This window comes from Macaca mulatta, chromosome 7 (assembly GCF_049350105.2).
Source record: "Macaca mulatta isolate MMU2019108-1 chromosome 7, T2T-MMU8v2.0, whole genome shotgun sequence".
Classification (NCBI taxonomy): domain Eukaryota; kingdom Metazoa; phylum Chordata; class Mammalia; order Primates; family Cercopithecidae; genus Macaca; species Macaca mulatta.
Genome location: NC_133412.1, coordinates 140006857 through 140025941, shown reverse-complemented (window position 1 = coordinate 140025941; position 19085 = coordinate 140006857). Strand labels below are relative to the sequence as shown.

At 37.1% G+C, this 19085-nt stretch overlaps 1 protein-coding gene and 2 long non-coding RNA genes across 32 annotated transcripts in view; 1 reads left to right on the top strand and 2 right to left on the bottom strand.

Annotated features, from left to right (window-relative positions):
• The window catches only part of GPHN (gephyrin), a 734546-nt gene that overhangs the window by 322829 nt on the left and 392632 nt on the right, over window positions 1-19085 (bottom strand).
• LOC144330317 (uncharacterized) lies at window positions 931-18679 on the bottom strand. Its single transcript, XR_013396368.1, has 2 exons — window positions 17993-18679; window positions 931-2852 (listed from the first exon to the last, which is right to left on the bottom strand). It is a non-coding gene; the product is annotated as an uncharacterized LOC144330317 (long non-coding RNA).
• LOC144330305 (uncharacterized) lies at window positions 6975-19074 on the top strand. Its single transcript, XR_013396355.1, has 2 exons — window positions 6975-8082; window positions 14975-19074. It is a non-coding gene; the product is annotated as an uncharacterized LOC144330305 (long non-coding RNA).

Sequence of the window (19085 nt, the reverse complement as noted above, 5' to 3'; positions counted from 1 at the left end):
ATCTTTGTTGGTTTATAGTCTGTTTTATCAGAGACTAGGATTGCAACCCCTGCTTTTTTTTGCTTTCCATTTGCTTGCTAAATATTCCTCCATCCCTTTATTTTAAGCCTATGTGTGTCTTTGCACGTGAGATTGGTCTCCTGAATACAGCACACCCATGGGTCTTGACTCTTTATCCAATTTGCCAGTCTGTCTTTCAACTGGAGGCATTTAGCCCATTTACATTTAAGGTTAACATTGTTATGTGTAAATTTGATCCTGTCATTATGATGCTAGCTAGTTATTCTGCTCCTTAGTTGATGCAGTTTCTTCATAGTTTCGATGGTCTTCACAATTTGATATGTTTTTGCAGTGGCTGGTACCAGTTGTTCCTTCCCATATTTAGTGCTTCTTTCAGGAGCTCTTGTAAGGCATGCCTGGTGGTGACAAATTGTCTCAGCATTTGCTTGTCTGTAAAGGATTTTATTTCTCCTTTGCTTATGAAGCTTAGTTTGGCCAGATATGAAATTCTCAGTTGAAAATTCTTTTCCTTAAGAATGCTGAATATTGGCCCCCACTCTCTTCTGGCTTGTAGGGTTTCTGACGAGAGATCCGCTGTTAGTTTGATGGGCTTCCCTTTGTGGGTAACCCAACCTTTCTCTCTGGCTGCCCTTACCATATTTTCCTTCATTTCAACCTTGGTGAATCTAATGATTATGTGTCTTGGGGTTGCTGTCCTCAAAGAGTATCTTTGTGGTGTTCTTTGTATTTTCTGAATTTGAATGATGGCCTGTCTTGCTAGGTTGGGGAAGTTCTCTTTGAGAATATCCTGAAGAGTGTTTTCCAACTTGGTTCCATTCTCCCTGTCACTTTCAAGTACACCAATCAAAAGTAGGTTTGGTCTTTTCACACAGTCCCAAATTTCTTGGAGGCTCTGTTCATTCCTTTTCATTTTTTTCTCTAATCTTGTCTTCATGCTTTACTTCATTAAGCTGATCTTCAGTCTCTGAAATTCTTTCTTCAGCTTGATCGATTTGGCTATTGATACTTGTGTATGCTTCATGAAGTTTTCATGTTGTGTTTCTCAGCTACATCAGGTCATTTATGTTCTCCTCTAAACTGGTTATTGTAGTTACCAATTTCTCTAACATTTTTTCAGGGTTCTTAGTTTCCTTTCATTGGGTTAGAACATGCTTCTTTCTTTAGCTCGGAGGAGTTTTTTATTACCCACCTTCTGAAGCCTACTTCTGTCAATTTGTCAAACTCATTCTCCCTCCAGTTTTGTTCCCTTGCTGGCAAGGAGTTGTGATCCTTTGGAAGAGAAGATGTGTTCTGGTTTTTGGAATTTTCAGCCTTCTTTTGCTGGTTTTTTGTCATCTTCGTGGTTTTATCTACCTTTGGTCTTTGATATTGGTGACCTTTGGATGGGGTTTCTGTGTGTATGTCCTTTTTGTTCATGATGTTGATGCTATTCCTTTCTGTTCGTTAAGTTTGCCTTCTAACAGGCCCCTCTGCTGCAGGTCGGCTGGAGTTTGCTGGAGGTCCACTCTAGACCCTGTTTGCGTGGGTATCACCAGCAAAGGCTGCAGAATAGCAAAAATTGCTGCCCATTTCTTCCTCTGGAAGCTTCATCCCAGAGTGGCACCCGCCAGATGCCAGCCAGAGCTCTCCTGTATGACATGTCTGTCAACCCCTGCTGGGAGGTGTCTCATAGTCAGGAGGCATGGGCGTCAGGGACCCACTTGGGGAGGCAATCTGTCCCTTAGCAGAGCTCGAGCCCTGTGCTGGGAGATCTGCTGCTCTCTTAGAAGCTGGCAGGAAGGAACTAAGTTTAAGTCTGTTGAAGCTGCACCCACATCTGCCCCTTCCCGCAGGTGCCCCGTCCCAGGGAGATGGGAGTTTTATCTATAAGCCCCTGTCTGGGGCTCTTGTCTTTCAGAGATATCCTTCCTAGAGAGGAGGAATCTAGAGAGGCAGTCTGGCTACGGCAGCTTTGCTATGCTGTGGTGGGCTCTGTCCAGTCCGAATTTCCAGTGGCTTTGTTTACACTGTGAGGGGAAAACTGCCCACTCAAGCCTCAGTAATGGTGGACGCCCCTCCCTGCACCAAGCTGGAGTGTCCCAGTTCGACTTCAGACTGCTGTACTGGCAGTGAGAATTTCAAACCAGTGGATCTTAGCTTGCTGGGTTCTGTGGGGATGGGATCTGCTGTGTTAGACCACTTGGCTCCCTGGCTTCAGCCCCTTTTCCAGAGGAGTTAACAATTTGTCTTACTGGCATTCCAGGTGCCACTGGGGTATGAAAAAAAACTCTTGCAGCTAGCTTGGTGTCTGCCCAAACAGCCACCCAGTTTTGTGCTTGAAACCCAGGGTCCTGGTGGTGTAGGCACCCAAGGGAATCTTCTGGTCTGCGGTTTGTGAAGACTGGGAAAAGCATAGTATCTGGGCCGGAATGCACAGTTCCTCATGGCTTCCCTTGGCGAGGGGAGGGAGTTCCCTGATCCCTAGTACTTCCTGTGTGAGGCAACGCCCCACCCTGCTTCAGCTTGTCCTCCATGGGCTGCACCCACTGTCTAACCAGCCCTAACGATATGAGCCGGATACCTAGTTGGAAATGCAGAAATCACCTGCCTTCTGCATTGATCTTGCTGGGCATTGCAGACCAGAGCTGTTCCTATCCGGCCATCTTGCCCAACTATCTTTTTTAAATAAAAACGTAACAAAGTGAAGGAGTTTGCCTATATACTAGGAGTTTTAGGATAGGGCACTCTTTTTTTTTTTTTGAGGCAAAGTTTTGCTCTTTTTGCCTGGAGTGTAGTGGTACGCTCTTGGCTTACTGCAAACTCTGCCTCCTGGGTTCAAGTGATTCTCCTACCTCAGCCTCCCGAGTAGCTGGGATTACAGGCACATACCACCATGCCAAGCTAATTTTGTACTTTTAGTAGAGATGAGATTTCACCATGTTGGCCAAGCTGGTCTCGAACTCCTGACCTCAGGTGATCCACCCACCTCATCTTCCCAAAGTACTGGGATTACAGGCATGAGCCACCGTGCCTGGAGGATAGGGCATTCTTAAGATAAGTATAATTAAATCTGGAATACGCTACTGGAAGGAAAATTTCATTTTCCTACTGACAGGAAAATTTCCTAAAGTTTCCTAAATTTTCCTAAAGACAGGAAAATTTCATTTTGAAGGGTCAATCAAAATAGGTATATATTTTACTGTATAATGGTAAAGATACATTTTAGGCTAAAAGTTGGGGGTGAAATACATGGCTTAAACCATTTTCAGTTCTCTGTTTCCAAAAATTAAGCAAGTTACAATATTTGAAAGCAATACAAAAATAAAGTTTGGAAAATGAAGTATTACAGTAGATAAGTAGAAAGGCAAACAAAAAGTAAATTATGAAGGTATACAGGGAAAGGTTTATATTTCAATATTTCTTTGAAAGTAGAGTGATACTCTTCAATAAGATTGTAGCTCTGGGCAAAAGCAGTTAAAATGCATCAGGCATGTATTAGATGCTAATTGATGTTATAAATAAAGTTTAGAATGCATACAAATTAGTTAATCCCTTCCAATTATATAGAATACAGGATTACCAGAATTGATGCAATATACTGGTACAGTGAATTCTAGCATAATGCGATATTTCACAATGGGAGACATTTTAAAGAAAAACTAACAAAAATATAAGGATTTTTCTAGCATTATCCAATCTTTTTTTATACATTTAAAATTTTTTAAAATTTTACTTTAAGTTCTGGTATACATGTCCAGAATGTGCAGATTTGTTACATAGGTATACATGTGCAATGGTGGTTTGCTGCACCTGTCAACCCGTCATCTAGGTTTGAAGCTCTGCATGCATTAGGAATTTGTCCTAATACTCTCCCTCCCCTTCCCCCTCACTGCACGACAGGCCTCAGTGTGTGTTGTTTTCATCCCTGTGTCCACGTGTTCTTATTGTTCAACTCCCACTTACGAGTGAGAACATGCAGTATTTGATTTTCTGTTCCTGTGTTAGTTTGCTGAGAATGATGGCTTCCAGCTTCATCCATGTCATTATCCAATCTTTATTATTTATTTTCCAAAGCCAATCTATCTGTTATGATTTTGACACTTACCAAGATGAAACACTGGTTCTATGTTATAAATTGCTTTATGGAGGTTTACAACTTCTCAGGGATGTTAAAATTAGAGCCCTCAACATCAAGCAAGGGGATTTCATTTAAAATGAAAAGTTTTAAAGAAACTTCTTGGATAGCATTAATATTTATTTCATTACTTGCTTGAAAAAGTTATATAAGCAATGGTTGACATTTAATGAAATTCGGGGCTTCACATAAAGAAGATATATCCCAAAGTATAGTAGCACATTTTACTTAGGGACATGAAGGGAAATATCAACAGATAGCTGAGAGGGAGTATTTCACTTAAAATTGATACTTCAAAGCACAACATTTATCCATTTAAATAACAAATATTTATTAAGCATCTACTATGTACTAGGTAGTATCTGAGGTATTGATGTTACAGTAGTGAATAAAACAAACCTCAGAGAGTGTGTAAGCTCACTGTCACCCAGCACACGAAAAACTCAATTGACAAATGATACGTGAGAATTGCCTAAAAGAGATGTGGTTCATTAATTTTTCTAAATCCTCTAAAACATACCACTGGATTTCGCCAGACCACTGGAGAGTGATATACTCTGAATGCCTTATTTCACTTTTTATAGAATTGTTTTATTGGGCTTTGCTTTTGTGGTATGAAATCAGAATCAATAAAATGGCTCAAACTTTTATTTACATTAGGAAGCATCTGAATTGTTCACCACATTACATTCTGGTCTTTAGGAGAACCTACAGGAGAAATTTCCTCTCAAGTATCATAACTAGGAATCGGTACTCTTCTATGTTACCAGTTTGTTTTTAAATTACAATGCTTGTGAATCAAGTTATGCTTGAGAACAGAGACAAATTTGTGGACACCTTTCAGTAGGCTTACTGAACACAACTTTAGTTTCTCTGATTTTTCTCTGTCCTACTCTTCACATTTATATTTTTAAAAATTCTGTTGTATTTAGTATTTGGGTAAGCCATAATATTTTTCAGAGTATAAAAATATATAGATGGATGGATCAGTGTAGGTACAGTTGCCCTCCATATTGCTGGTTCAACATCTGTGGATTCAATCAACTGAGGATCGAAAATACAGTATTTAGGGGTTCTGCAGGGCTGACTGTATTCTTTACAAAGTTCTTTATCTTTCTCTAAATGTAATTCAGGCAGGAGAGTTAATTCTTTCTGAAGATCTTCTAAAGAATTTGGGCATATAGACAGATACAAACATTATATGTTTTAGAACATAAAAGAAAAAATATATCATGGTGATGCCACTGAAAGGCATTGATGCTGATGGTGGTGAGTTGGTTGGGGTAGGTGGATGGATGTCAGACTCTCTATACTAGATACAAACTGATCTTTTCAATAGGGTATTCCTAAATAATGTACAAATACACTCTTGCTCACATTTGTATCAAACATTTTACATAAAACATTAGAACCCTTCTATTTTCATTTTCTCTTCCTCTTAAGCTGTTTGGTGTAGTAAAAGATCATCATCTATGACGTCAGACAATGACACTACACAGTTAAGGTCAATAACAATAGGAGCTGGATCTATTTCAGCATCTAGTTCAGAGCCCAACATATAGTATGTGCTCAACAAATATTTGTTGAATAAAGAAGTGAAGGAATAAATGAACCAATCTATATGTGAAACTTGGCTTTACTACATAGTTGCTATGTGAATTAGAAGAAAATATTTAACCTATTTCCAGAGTACTTATGAATATAATAGAGGTAATAATAAAATATATCTACATCTTATAAGAGGGCTCTGAGAACTAAATGATAAATCACTTAGCATAGAGTAGGTATTCAATACATGTTAGTTCTTCCTATGCTTCTACTTTCCAATTCTTCTTACATCCTTGCAGTTCTGCACATATCAGTTAGAGAACAGAAATAATACAAAAATCCAGAAACTACCTGCAAACAGTAGTAGAGAACCAAAGACTAGGAAAAAGAGAATGGAGAGCAAGAACCCAGATGCAAGAGCATTGGCAAATGCCAGGTAGGAAGTAGAATACTGAAATTAGGGATCTAAACTAGGGAGCAGGCAGCTGAATAAGATGGGGACTGGAAGATAGACAAGAGAGCAAGAGCTGAGTACAAAGACCTGTAAACCATAAATGGGGAGATGCAACTAGAAAACAAAGAATAAGAGAATAAAACTTAATTACAAATATAACAAGAGAAAGATACCTGTTTATTAGAAAATCCGAACAGAAGAATGGTTTGAGGAATGTAGCTTTATCACTTTCAATCACATATGCTAGTACAATATAGACAAATAAAGGTTATCTGTATCTGTTAATGAATAGATAACACAAGTATTCATTATCAACAGACTGTTCATTATCAATGGCAAAAAAGATGCCATTAAAAGGTTGAAACCATTTTTTCCTTAACTAGCTTAAAGTTCTGTTTTCCTCTTACACATTATTAACTTGGTTACTAAATTCTTTTATTCCTTGAAAGATGGTAGAAATTTATGGTCTTACTTCAGGTGTCAGTATTTCTGAACTAGTAGGCCTAAAATATAAAAGTTTAATTGGATATAAAAAGATTAATTTAGATGAATTAATATTTATCTTTGACATCTAAATATTTCTCCAATATGAAAGTTGCAACCTTCTGTGAAAAATCACATAATTGTGATCTTTTTTTTTCTTGCTACTTTGAGGATAACATTAAAGTCAGAAAGATGCTTAAAAGACTGCTAAGTTGTAAAAACAGTGTCAAAAACAATGATTCAGTAATTCAGGTACCTTGTTGATGAAATTGTTCATATTTTAACTTCATAGGAAAAATGACCTTAAAAAAGATATTGCTAACAGACAATGATGTTTAAAAATGTACAGAACATATGGTTGGGCATGGTGGCTCATGCATGTAATTCCAACACCTTGGGCAGCCGAGGTGGGTGGATCACTTGAGGTCAGGAGTTTGAGACCAGCCTGGCCAACATGGTGAAACATCATCTCTACTAAAAAATACAAAAATTAGCCAGGCGTGGTGGCATGCACCTGTAGTTCTAGCTACTCGAGAGCCTGAGGTAGGAGAAACACTTGAACCCAGGAGGCAGAGGCTGCAGTGAGCCGAAACTGTGCCATTGCACTCCAGTCTGGGCAACAGAGCGAGACTCTGATTTAAAAAAAAACCATAAAGAATATATAATAGATAAATCTAAATGTGCAGAAATACTTTACGTGCATAATGACTCTGTGAAAAATCACTTAGTATAGTGCTTTCACTTATTTTTATAGACAAGATTTTATTAACAGAGCACACAAATTTATGTATTAGTACTCACGTGCTTGTAACCTGAGTAGGTAGATTTCATAAAATTTCCTCCTCACAATTACTGCAGTGCCCTCTGCTGATTAAATAATCTTAAATGACAAAGACTATCTTTGTAATACCAGCTAATGACTACTGTTAATAACTTTGTTAAGTTATCAAGGTGAGATGTAGTTAGAGCAGGGTTTCTCAAACTTTAGTGTGCATCAGAATCTTCTAGAGGCCTTGTTAAAATACAGATTGCTGGTCCCCACTTTCAGAGATTCTGATTCAGAATTTCTAGGTGCCTCAAAATTTACATTTCTAACAAGATTCCAGGTGATGTTTCTGATGCCGGTCAGAAGACCACACTTTGAAAAACATACTGCTGATGGAAGGAATGATGTAGATTAATGACAATATGTACCATTTGGTCTTATCTTTATAATCACTTTATGTTCAACTTCGTAGATTGATGTAAATGTGACAATACTTCATCAGAACAGAATATAGATTTAGTGAGGAGATAAATTAGGTAAAAATAGGCAGTTTAATGCCAGCCACTTACATTTTGCTGACTTCTGCTTATTAAAGGACACATTAATTTCATTTTACATTTTTAAAAAGAGTTATAATAAACTAACAATTCTGACGCTGCTCCTATGAGAACAGAATTTAGTGAGGAGATAAATTAGGTAAATATAGCCAGTTTAACACCAGCCAGTTACATTTTCCTGACTTTTGCTTATTAAAGGACAAACACATTAATTTCATTTTACATTTTTAAAAAGGGTTATAAACTAACAATTCTGAGGCTGCTCCTATAAGTATTCTATGGTATAGAGTAGGTATCCTTAAAATATTTTTCTTGGGACATCATGTAGTAGATAAAAGTTACATCCACGACAAACTCCCAAAGATGTTCAATGAGTACTTGTTATAAATCTACCTTTTTCTCATTCAAGAAACACAGCAGAATGGAAGAGTCACATTATTGTAAGAGCAGTCTCGAATTTAGTCTAATTAATCAAAATCATTCATTTACAGATTTTATTTTTATTTTAGTTACAAACAAGTTTCAACCAATCATAACCACATCAACTTATAATAATATGACCAAATGGTCAAAGACTACTGCTACAAAGACAGAGAAGATGCAATCTGGAAATCAAGGTAATTGTAAAAGGTATCTCACTTTTACTTGGGAGACATTATTTTATTGCTAATGAACATCTTTTCTTGGGGTTTTAATCTTCTTAAATGTTTACATCTTCTTCAATTCCTGGAAGAAGCAGATAACTTTTCATGTGAAGAGAAGAAGATCTGTTTTTTTTTCTGTTCAAATTGTACAATATTTAAATAAGATCTGGTTGTGATGAAAGGTCAAAGGAGACAGTACCATGGTAGGAAGGACACAGGAAGAAAAGAGTACAAATTTACATACTGCAGGCATTTTGTTTTCCATTCCATTCAATGAACATATACTTTGCAGTGAGCATGAAATGATGTCTGAGTTGGTAGTTTTTAGTTTAATTCAGTTCCAATGGTTAATGAATCGCTGTGCCAGGTAAGGTTCTAATGTTTAAAGGTAATTATTCCTCTTTATAAAGCATGCCAACCAATCTACCTAATTCAACCAAAGAATTTATTTCAATGCTGGGGTAAAAAGTGGTTGTTGGGCTTACTGAGATTAATATGTCTTTGAAAGATTTTCAAGTTTTTCTCACTTTAACTATGAAAAATCTCACTGTATTTGCTAACATTTAGATCCCAACCCTTGTTCAAGAACCAACTCAAGTACATAGCAGTGAACACTCCTTAGCATCACAACTTTTCTCTTTACACGTTATTTTCCAATAATTTTTATCTAAACATTAATTTGATAATTAAATTATCAAACCATAAAACGGGAACTCAGGTGAACAAATCACTTTTTATAAGAGATTTTCATGGGAATACTTATCTTCATATTCCACTTATATAAACAGTACTACTTTGTATCTCATTCCAGGAAAAGATGAGAGAATACTGATATTCCTATGGATTGTTAGCATTTTTATATATGGAATATGTATGTATTCATTAATGTTAGAATGTTGGTTACATATGTCTTTCAACCTACGTTAAAAAAAAAGTTACTCATTCCCATTCTTCAAAAGTTGATATGTAGATATGTGGGGGAAAAGTTCAGGAAACCTAATACACAGCATGGTGACTATAGTTAATAATACTATACACCCTAGGATTGGGATTTTTTTCAGGTTTGGACAACAGGCAACTGAAAAGTGACTTTATTAGGGCAGCTGGTGGGAGTGGGGTAGAAGGAACTGGTTGTATCTACTGGCACCAACCACATTTAATTATCTGGTCAGAATGGGCGGAAATGACTACCCCCACTAACACACACACATATGTAAAAACACTACTGAGACTGCACATTTATAGCATTTCCTCCTTTGATGCTACCTTGATGTTCATTTTAACCCAATGTCATGCTTTCAAAGTTATACACTTAAGAGTGTCTCAGGTTATAAAAGAGCCAAACCAAACTTAAGAATTAATCAACAAAAAATTAAAAAATTTAGGCTAACAAAATAAACTTGAAAGATTTTGTAAGCAGGCAATACTATTTTATATTGAGATGATTATGAATAGCCTATACTCAGATCCTCTCTTCCATTTCTTTTCACATAATAAAAATTAAATATACAAGAGAAGAGGGTATCCAAAGGAGGAACAATAAGTGGGACAGATGGAAACTGACATTTTACTCAACACTGTAATAAGAAGGACATATATAGGCTTCTTCTATACCTAATCAGGTTTGCTTCTAAGAAAGCACAGAAAACAAAGAAATGCTTCATATCCCTATGAAGAGTATGTTATGTCCTGATCTCTCAGGGTTTTCTTTCCTGGTTTTTATTTTTTTGTATTAACACAAATTGCCCAGAGACTATCAGACTTTTTGTAATCTTCTTGAATAATTTAGCTTGAAAATTCTGACAAAGTTTTAATTTTCCTGGGTGTGCAGTAGGTACATAAATTTGGGGGTTACATGAGACACTCTGATAAAGGCATGCAATGCATAATAATCACATCATGGTATATGGAGTATCCATCCCCTCAAACATTTATCCTTTGTGTTACAAGCAAGCCAATTATATTTTTTATTTAAAATATATAATTAAATTATTATTGACTACAGTCACCCTGTTGTGCTATCCAACTCCAGGTTTTTTCATTTTTTTCTAACTACTTTTTATATTTAGTCCCCTTGCTTCCTCACTACCATCCTCAGCTGGAAATCATCCTTCTACTATGTATCTCCATTAGTTCAGTTGTTTTCATTTTTAGCTCACACAAATGAGTGAGAACATGTGAAGTTTGTCTTTCTGTGCCTGGCTTCACAAACATAATGACCTCCAGGTTCATCCATGTTGGAAATAACAGGTTCTCATTCTTTTTTATGGCCAAATAGAACTCCATTGTGTAGATGTACGACATTTTCTTTATCCATTCATCTGCTGATGGACACTTCGGTTGATTTTACATATTGGCTATTGTGAACAGTGCTGCCAGAAACATGAGCGTGCAGATATTCCTTGGAAATATGATTTCCCTTTTTTTTTTTTTTGAGACAGAGTCTCGCTCTGTTGCCCAGACTGGAGTGCAGTGGCACAATCTCGGTTCACTGCAATCTCTACCTCCTGGGTTCCAGCGATTCTCCTGTCTCAGCCTCCTGAGTAGCTGGGATTCCAAGCATGTGCCACCATGCCCGGTTAATTTTTATATTCTTAGTAGAGACAGGGTTTCACCATGTTGGCCAGGATGGTCTCGAATTCCCGAACTCAGGTGATCTGCCCATCTTGGCTTCCCAAAGTGCTGGGATGACAGGCGTGAGCCACCACACCCAGCCCTGATTTCCATTCTTTTGGGTACATACCCAGCAGGGGAATTGCTGGATCATATGGTAGCTCCATTTTTAGTTTTCTGAGAAACCTCTAAAGTGTTCTCCATGGTGGTTGTACTAACTTAACATTCCTACCAACAGTGTACGAGGGTTCCCTTTTCTCGAATCCTCACCAATATTTGTTATGCCCTGTCTTTTGGATAAAAGCCATTTAATTGGGGTGAAATCATATCTCATTGTGGTTTTGATTTGTAGTTCTCTGATAATCAATGATGCTGAGTATCTTTTCATAGTCCTGTTTGCCATTTGTACATCTTCTTTTGAGAAATGTCTATTCAGATCTTTTGCCCATTTTTAATTGGATTATTAGATCTTTTTCCTATAGAGTTGTTTGAGTCTCTTATATATTCTGGTTATTAATCCCTCATCAGGTGGCTAGTTTACAAATATTTTCTCCTATTCTGTGGGTTCTCTCTTCACTTTGTGGATTGTTCCTTTGCTGTGCAGAAGCTTTTAAATTTGTAATCCCATTTGTCCATTTTTGCTTTGTTTACTTGTGCTTATGAGATATTACTCAAGAATGTTTTGCATAGACCAACATCCGGGAGAGTTTCCTCAATGTTTTCAAGTAATGGTTTCATAGTTTTGAGGTCTTAGATTTAAGTTTTTAATCCATTGTGATTTGATTTTTGTATGGCAAGACATAGGGGTCTAGTTTCATTCTTCTGCATATACATATTCAGTTTTCCCAGCACCATTTATTGAAGAGACTGTCTTTTCCTGGGTGCATGTTGTTGACATCTTTGTCAAAAACGAGTTCACTGTAGGTGTACAGATTTATTTCTAGATTCTCTCTTCTGTTCCGTTGGTTTATGTATCTGTTTTTATGCCAGTACCATGCTGTATTAGCTACTATAGCTCTATAATATACTTTGAAGTCAGGTAATATGATTCCTCCAGTTTTGTTATTTTTGCTTAGGATAGCTTTGGTTATTCTGGGTTTTTCATGGTTCCAGATAAATTTTGATTATTTTTTCTATTTCTGTGAAGAATATCATTGGTGTTTTGATAGGGATTGCACTGAATCTGTAGATTGCTTTGGGTAGTACGAACATTTTAACAATATTGATTTTTCCAACCCATGAACATGGAATAACTTCCCAGTTTTTGGTGTCCTCTGCAATTTCTTTCATCAGTTTTACAGTTTTCATTATAGAGATCTTTTACTTAATTCCTAGGTATTTAATTTTCTCTCTGGCTACTGTAAATTGGACTACTTTTTTTTTTTCTTTTTCAGATTGTTCACTGTTGGCATATAGAAATGCTACTGATTTTTGTATGTTCATTTTGTATCCTGCCACTTTACTGAATTTGCTTCTCAGTTCTAATAGTTGTTTGGTGGAGTTTTTAGTTTTTTTCCAGATATAATATCATATCATGTGAAAACAAGGATAATTTGACTTCTTCCTTTCCAGTGTGGATGCCCTTTATATCTTTCTCTTGTCTGACTGCTCTAGCTGGAACTTCCAGTAGTATGTTGAATAACAGTGGTGACAGTAGGCATCTTTGTCATGTTGCAGATCTTAGAGGAAATGCTTTCAGTTTTTCCCCTTTCACTATGATACTAGATGTGGGTCTGTTGCATATAGCTTTTATTATGTTGAGGGATGTTCCTTCTATACCTAGTTTTTTTGAGGATTTTTATCATGCAGCGAGTTTGAATTTTAGCAAATGATTTTTCAGCATCAAGTAAAATGACCATATAGTTTTTGTCCTTCATTCTGTTGGTACGATGTATCATGTAGGTTGAACCAGCCTTGCATGCTTGCCATAAATCCTTTTTGGTTATGAGAATGATCTTAATGTATTGTTGAATTTGGTTTGCTAGTATTTTGTTGAGGATTTTTGCATCAATATTCATCAGAGATATTGGCCTGTAATTTTCTTTTCTTTTCTCTCTCTTTCTCTCTCCCTCCCTCTCTCTTTTTTTTTTCCATGTCTTGGCCTGGTTTTGGTATCAGGGTAACACTGGTCTCATATAATGAGTATGGAAGTATTCCCTCCTCCTTGATATTTTGGAATAGTTTGAGTAAGATTGGTATTAGGTCTTTCTTAAATGTTTTGTAGAATTCAGCAGGGAATTGGATCTCAGGCTTTTCTTCACTGGGATATTTTTTTTAACAGCTTTAATCTTGATACTTGTTATTGCTCTATTCAGGTTTTGGATTTCTTCACGGTTAAGCCTTGATAGGTTGTGTCTAGAAACTTGTCCATTTCTTACAGATTTTCTAACTTTTTGGTATATAGTTGCTCATAGTAGCCACTAATGATTATTTGACTTAATGCAGTATCAATTGTAATGACTCCTTTTTCATTTTTGATTTTGTTTATTTGCATCTTCTCTCCTTTTTTCTGAGTTATTCTGGTTAAAGGTTTGTCAGTCTTGCTTAACTATCCAAAAAACAAGCTTTCCAGTTTGTTGATCTTTTTGTATTTTCTTCGTTTCAAATTCATTTATCTCTGTTCTGATCTTTATTCTTTCTTTTCCTCTACTACTTTTGGGTTTTGTTTGCTCTTACTTTTCTAGTTCTCTGAGATGCATCATTAGGTTATTTATTTGAATTTCTTCATCTTTTTTGATATAGGCACTTATAGCTATAAAATTCCCTCAATACTGCTTTTGCTGTGTCCCATATGTTTTGGTATGTTGTGTTTCCATTGTAATTTGTTTCAAGAAAATTTTCAGTTTCCTTCTTAATTCTTTCATTGACTCATTGATCATTCAGGAGCATCTTGTTTAATTTCCATGTGTTTGTATAGTTTCCAACATTCCTCATTATTGATTTCCAGTTTTAATCCATTGTGGTCAGAAAAGATTCTTGGTATCATTTCAGTTTTTTGAATGTTTTGAGGCCTGTTTTGTGACCCAACATATGGTCTATCCTTTAGAATTATCTCTGTTCTGAGGAGAATAATGTGTATTCTGCCACCACTGGATAAAATGTTCTGTAAATATCTATTACGTCCATTTGTTCTATAGTGCAGATTAGTCTGATGTTTCCTTGTTGATTTTCTGTCTGCATGATCTGCCTAATGCTGTAAGTAGGGTGTTGAAATCTCCAGCTATTATTGTATTGGAATCTCTCTCTCTCTTTAGCTCTGATAATATTTTCTTTATATATCTATATGCTCCAGCATTGGGTCCATTGATGAATTCACCCTTTTATCATTATATAATGACTTTGTCTCTTCTTACAGTTTTTGTTTAGAAAACTATTTTGTCTAAGTATAGCTACTCCTGCTCTTTTTTGGTTTCCACTGGCATGGAATATCTTTTTCCATCTCTTTGTTTTCAGTCTATGTTTGCCTTTACAGGTGAACTGTGTTTCTCACAGGCAGCAGATCATTGAGTCTTCTTTTTTCATTCACTCAGCCACTCTATCTTTTGAGAGTTTATTGTTTGAGAGTTTATCTCTGGTTTATTGTTTAGTCTTTCTGTTTGAGATAAGAGTAGTTTACACACCACAATTACAGTCTTAAAATATTCTGTGTTTTTCTGGGTGCTTACTACTACCACTGAGTTTTGCACCGTCAGATGATATTTTTTTTTTTTATTGCTCATTAGCATCCTTTTCTTTAAGACTGAAGAACTCCCTTTAGTATTTCTTGAAGGATAGGTCTGGTATTGATGAAATCTCTTAGCTTCTGTTTGTCTGAGAGTCTTTATTTCTCCTTCATGCCTGAAGGATATTTTCACCAGATATACTATTCTAGAGCAAAAGTTTTTTTCCTTCAGCACTTCAAATATGTCATGCCACTCTCTTCTGGCCTGTAAGTTTTCCACTGAAACCTCTTTTGCCAGATGTAGTAGAGCTCCATTGTATGCCATTTGCTTCTTTTCTCTTGGTGCTATTAGGATTCTTTCTTTATCCTTGACTTTTGGCAGTTTAATTATTTACATGCCTTGAGGTAGTCTTCGAGTTAAATCTGCTTAGTGTTATCTATAACCTTCTTGCACAGTGTTGATATTTTTCTCGAGGTTTGGGAAGTTCTCTCATATTATCCCTTTGAATAAAGTTTCTACTCCTATCTCTTTCTTTACCTCCTCTTTAAGGCCAATAACTCAGGTTTACCCTTTTGAGGCTATTTTCTAGATCTTGTAGGCGTACCTCATCCTTTTTTATTTTCTTGTCTCCTCTAACTGTGTATTTTCAATTAGTCTTTCTTAAAGCTCACTAATTCTTTCTTCTGATTGATCGATTCTGCTATTAAGAGACTGATGCATTCTTGGGTGTGTCAGTTGCATTTTCCATGTCTAGAATTTCTGCTTGTTTATTTTAAAATATTATTTCAATCTCTTTGCTAAGTTTTTCTGACAGAATTCTGAATTCTTTCTCTGTGTTATCTTGAATTTCTTTCAGTTTCCTCAAAATATCTATTTTGAATTCTCTGTCTAAAAGATCACATATCTCTGTTTCTTCAGGCTTATTCCCTAGTGCCTTATTTAGTTTGTTGCATGAGGTCATGTTTTCCTGGGTGATCTTGATACTTGTAGATGTTTGTCAGTGTTTCTGGCATTGAAGAGTTAGGTATTTACTAGCCTTCGCAATCTGGGCTTGTTGGTGCCTGCCTCTCTCAGAAAGTCTTTTCAGGTATTTGAAGGGACTTGGGCCCCAAGCCCAGTAATGCTATAGTTCTTGCAGATTTGCAGAGATACCACTTTGGTGGTCTTGGTTACAGTCCAGAAAAATTCTCTGTATTATTAGACAGAGATTCTTGTTCTCTTCTCTTTTTTTGTCCCAAACAAATGGAGTTTCTCTCTGTGCTGTGCTTCTGGAGCTGGGGATGTGGGTTGATACAAACACCCCAGTGGCCATCACCAATAGGACAGTGCTGGATTAGACCTGAAGCCAGCACAGCACTAGGTCTTACTCAAGGCCCACTGTAACCACTATCTGGCTGCTATCTATGTTCAATCAAGGCATTAGGGCTGTACGATCAACAGGTGTGAAGTCAGACAGGCTCTTTTGTCCTTTCCTTTAGGGTGTTGAGTTATCCCGGCCCAGGGTAGGTCCAGAGATGCTATCTGGGAGCGAGGGACTGGAATTAAAAAAAAACCTTAGAAATTTACCTCGTGTTCTATTTTACTGAAGCCGAGTTGGCACTCAAATCATGAGACACAGTCCTTCCCACTCTTTCTTCTATTTTCCACGGCAGAGGAGCCTCACCTTATGGCCACCACCACAACAGACCCAAGGGGAGTATTGTCAGGCTACCACTGATGTTCTCTTTAGGCCCAAGGGCTCTGCAGTCAGTGTGTGGTGAATGCTGCCAGGCATGGGACTCACTCTTCAGGACAGTGGACTACCCTCTGGCCCAGGGCAGGTTCAGAAATGCTCTCCAAGGTTCAAGGCCTAGAATCAGGTCCCCAAGAGCCCACTTGGTGCTCTACTCCCCTAAGGTGCAAGACAAAGTCTCCTTTACTTTTTCTCTGCTTTTCTCAAGCAGAAAGAGTCTCTCATTGTAGCTATCACAGCTAGGAATGTGCTGGGTCTCACCTGAAGCCAGCATGTCTCAGAGGCTCACCTAAGGCACATGGCATACTATATGGATATCACTGCTGGACCTTGGAGGGTTCAAGGTCTCTTTAGTCAAAAGTTGATGCATCTTGCCAGGACTGAGTCCTTCCCTTCAAGGCAACAGGTTCCCTTCTGGCCCAGGGTGTGTTTAGAAATGTTCTCCAGGAGCTAAGGCCTGGAAAGGGGGCCTCAGGACTCTGCCTGGTGTCCTATCCTTCTGTGGCTGAGCTGGTTTCCAAATGCAAGACAAAGTCCCTTTTACTGTTCCCTCTCCTCAAGCAGAAGCATGGGGTCTCTTTTGGAGCTGTGAGCTATGTGGCATGGGGCTGGGGGAGGGATGGTGCAAGCACTCCTTTAGCTGCCCTGGCTGGTGTCTCAGTAGGTCATGTGCCCCCATGCCCCACTGGATCTGAGCCCACGTCAGCACTAGGACTTGCCCAAGAATTGTAGTTCTTGTGGCCCAGACTGCCTTTCAAATTTATTTTGGGCTGCAAAGGACTTCAGCCAAGCCAAAACTCATGTTCCAATTGCAGGGATGAGTGGTTCCCTTCTGTGTAGGGCTGGTCCAAATGGTCCCTCTATGGGCAGTATTCAGTTGAATTAAGCCTGGTGTTGCTTTCTGCTGTGACAGGGCGGAACTGTGTTCAATGCTACGTCTCACAATCACTGTGCTCTTCCTCTCCCAAATGCACAGATTCTCTCTCCATGCCATGCAGCCAGTTGCTGCCGGGGTATAATTGGGGAGGGGTGGTGCTGGTAATTCTAGACTGTGTTTCCTATCCCTTTCAGTGTCTCTTTCAGCAACATGAAGTTAAAACCAGGTACTATAACTGCTCATCTGTTTTTTGGTTTTGATAAAGATGCTTTTCTTCTGTGGATAGTTGTGTTCCTGCTTAGGGTATAACTGGGGGAGCCTTTTATTTGGCCAACTTGCTTTACTCCCCCTTTATCTCTATTCTTGAAAGATATTTTGCTTAATAAACAATTCTCATTATTTTCTTCAAAGCTTTATATATTCTATTGTCTGTTTTATTCCAATGTTGTTGAAAAGTCTGCTGTCATTTCTATGTAAGTGATCTGCTGTTTCTCTCTCGTTACTTTCAATAGTTCCCCTACTTTAGTTCCGATATTTCATTCCCATGTGTTCAGAAATAGATTTATTTCTCCTTCTTGAGATACACTGTACCGTTAGGATTTCTGGATTTGTGTTTTTTCATTAGTTCTGTAAACTTTATAGTCATTATCTCTTTGATCATTGCCTTTTCTCTATTCTTTCTATTTTTTCCTTTTGGGGCTCTGATATAATGTACTTTGGATCTTCTCATTTCATTCTTCATATCTTTTCTCGTATTTCCGTCATATAATCTCTCTGTGTAATTGTATCATTACATTCAACTTTTTGACACATATTACTGACTGCCCAAACTATTTGTGCTGGTTGGACTTTCTCAAACAAATAATGGTGACTGTGACTATCTTTCTCTTTTTTCTGACTTTAGTAAGAATTTATCCAGTGTTTCAGCTTTATTGTATTTGTTAGCTTTTGTGATAAACATATTTTATCATGTTTAAAATTTTTCTTTAATTCTAGTTTACTATGTATCCTTAACAGGAAAAAAATACACTGAATTTTACGTCTTTTTGACATACATCAAGATGACCATATAATCTTTTGTGATTTACCTAATAATGATAAAAATGAAATTAAAGGATGTCTAAAATTTACTGTTCTTGAATTCTTAAAATCAATTTCGCCTAGGACGAAGTGTACATTTAGAAAAAACTTGATGCTGTATCAAGTTTGTGCATATTAATATTTCTACATATATTTTCACATATGATTAGGTCTATAGTCTCCTTGTTATTTTTATTCCACTTTGGTATGAAGGTTCTGTTATCTTTATAGATTGAGTTCAGATGTTTTCTTCATCCTGTGTTTAGATACAATTTAAATAATGAGGAAATAAGATAGGAATTATCTGTTCTTTAAAGTTTTAATTGAACTCATAAACCCTACTCTTCTTCCTACTATCTCACTCTTCCTTCTCTCTTTTACAGAATTCTGCAATAGCTACTTTATCAACTGACAGATATGGGGAATCAAGGTGTTTCTCTACTGAATTACTTTTCACTTTAATTTGGAGACAAACAATAATTTCAGGATGCAACACTGGCATATGCATTTTCTACACATTCTAAAGTCTATTTT